Genomic DNA, 3,047 nt, shown 5'->3' on the forward strand with positions numbered 1-3,047 from the left:
CATGGCGGACGAATGGGGCATGCCGCGATTACATGCCCTCCAGCTCCACAGTACAAACATAAGCTCTGGCTCAGCCGTCTCTGCCGCTCCCAAGGGGAGAGTCGAGTGCCGTCCACTAGCATGGGTTCCTGACCTGGTTTTGGAGGGCTGATGGTGTCTGGCCGACGAAGGAGTGGAGTGTATGGTGAGAGTTGATGTGCTGACATGCAGGATAGCATGCGAGTTGCGCAGCGGATGGACAGCTGTATGAACCGTTCCAAGCCATAGGAATCGTCATAGGCTGCGAGCTGAAGTTGAACCTTCGGCTCCAGTCCCTGCCGGTAAGTGGTTAGAAGTGCGCGCTCATTCCAGCCGCTGGATGCTGCGAGGGTGCTGAATCTCAGGGCGTAGTCATTTATCGACAGAGACCACTGACGGAGGTGATATAACTGGTCACAGACAGAGGTATCGCCTACGGGTTTACCAAACACTTCATGGAAATGTGTCATAAAAGTATCAAGGGATTTAGTTACTGTACCCGCTTGGGACCAGATGGTCTCTGCCCATTGCAGCGATACCGGTAAGTACTGTCGTGGAAGAGGAAGAGGCATTGGTGACGGGCGGGAGACTGGTGGTGTGACAATGGCAGGAGTGAGTATCCGTTTGAGGGCATCCACGATCTCCTGGAACGGGTCGGGTGCACTCATGCTGCTGATCCTTTGTGGTCTGATCTTCTGTTACGGAAGGAGACTCACACAGAGGGTTAGAAAAGTACAACAATGTTTATTTTCAGCAAGGGGTGCGGATGGATAGGGCAGGTGAGAATATGAACTATGGTAACAGGTAACAGTTATGATAACACAGGAGGTAAGTATCACAGGCAGGTAAAGTCTTTCTAAGTATCTAGTAAGGATATCAGAGAGAGAGAGTCCACTTCGATGAAACGAGATCGGACACTGGAGTGAAGTGAGGTGTGTGCTTTTGTATGGGAGCTGAGGGTGATTGTTGATCAGTGACAGGTGCGTGTGATTAGAACTCAGGTGATGGTGTTATCTGTGATTGGGAGGTGGTTGAGCCTGGCCGATCTGTGACACTTAGCCTTCAAATTATACATCTTATGGAATATTTCATTGATTATGTCCATCCTAAAAGATGACCGGCCAGATCTTATGCTTTCCAGTGAGGAATAACTATCAGATGCAATGACTGTGTTATTTATTTCCTTCTCCTCTATCCACTGCAGGGCCAATAATATCGCCAATAACTCTGTAGCATAAACTGACAAATGATTGGTAACTCTTTTCTTAATATAAGTTAATTCATTGGAATATATACAGCTGCACCTGCATATCCTGTATCCGGAAATTTCTATCCATCCGTAAATAAAAACACTGAACCTTGGGAATGCCTTTCAAAATATTTCCGCACTATATACCACACTGGAATTTGTTTAGATTTGTCATTTATTTCCCACTGTATATTGAGGTCAACGGTTGGCAAGGGGAATAACCAGGGAGGAATGGAGGATACTGAGACTGTGTTGCTGTACTGTAATTGATGTAAACCTATATTTCTAGCCTTTGCATCACCTATCCACCCAAAACTTATAAAGTTTGTCTCATTATGTTCCCAGCACTCTGTCAATACACTTTTGACAGGATGCGAAACACTTTGTCCCTGGATATTAACCCAATATGCCAACATTAACTTCATTCGTCTGATGCCTAAAGGCATTTCTCCCATTTCCACCTGCATTAATGATACCGGAGATGATTTAAATGATCCAATACAGATTCTTAGGGCTTGAGCTTGCAATACATCTAACTGTTTGAGGTTTGTTTCTGCTGCCGACATACAAGCTATACATGCATAGTCAAAGACAGACCTCATGAGTGCCCAGTATATATTTTGTAGAGATGCTCTACTTGCTCCCCATTCCTGTCCTGATAAACACCGAAGAATATTAATAATCTTTTTACACTTGTCCTTAATTTTATCCAAATGAACTTTCCATGTCAGTTTTCATCAAACCAAAGCCCAAGAAACCTTACGGATTTTACTTGCTCCAGAGGATTCCCATACAATTTTAAAGAAAGGGGTGTGATTTTATGCCGCCTTGAAAAACAAATGACCTGTGTTTTTGATACAGATAATTTAAATCCCCATTTATTAGCCCACTTTTCAACATCAACTATTGCATCTTGCATTTTTTTATTAATATATGATATATTGCGACCTCTAATCCACAAAGCCCCATCATCTGCATATAAAGATTTTCCAATGTTATGTTCAACTTGAGAGAAAATGTCATTAATCATTATATTGAATAATAACGGACTACATACACTACCTTGTGGTGTTCCATTCTCCACTGTATACACCCTGGAGTATTCTTCACCTACTTTCACTTGTATTTTTCTATCAAATAAAAAGTCCTGAACCCAATTATATATTCTACCACCAATTCCCAAAGACTTTAATTTTATTAATAATCCTTCTTTCCAGAGCATATCATATGCCTTTTCCACATCAAAGAAGACAGCTACTACTACCTCTTTGTTTGTCTGTGCTTTTCTGATGTCTGACTCTAGACATAATACAGAGTCCATTGTATTCCGACCCCTACGGAATCCACTCTGATAAGGAGACAAGAGATCTTTACTCTCTAGGAAATATGTTATTCTTTCTGTGATTATTCTTTCCATTACTTTACATAAATGGGAAGTTAAGGCAATAGACCTATAACTAGAAGGATCTGATGGGGTTTTCCCAGGTTTAAGAACAGGTACTATTATTGCTTGTTTCCAATCCAAAGGGAGTTGACCAGTATCCCAAATTAGGTTAAATAATTTTAGTACTATTTCCAGTGTATTATCTGTCATGTATGCCAACATTTTGTAACATACTCCATCTCTTCCAGGAGTAGTCTGTCTAGCACTTATGATTGCTCTTCTTAACTCAAACATGTTTAGAGGCAGGTCGAGTAAACTATCTGACCTCTCATCTTTCTTTAATAAATTAGGGTAATCCATTAATGTGCTACTCCTACACTGCCTGGCTTCTTCTGA

The sequence above is a fragment of the Sinocyclocheilus anshuiensis genome, unplaced genomic scaffold (genome assembly GCF_001515605.1).
Source record: "Sinocyclocheilus anshuiensis isolate Anshui unplaced genomic scaffold, SAMN03320099.WGS_v1.1 scaffold696, whole genome shotgun sequence".
Lineage (NCBI taxonomy): Eukaryota > Metazoa > Chordata > Actinopteri > Cypriniformes > Cyprinidae > Sinocyclocheilus > Sinocyclocheilus anshuiensis.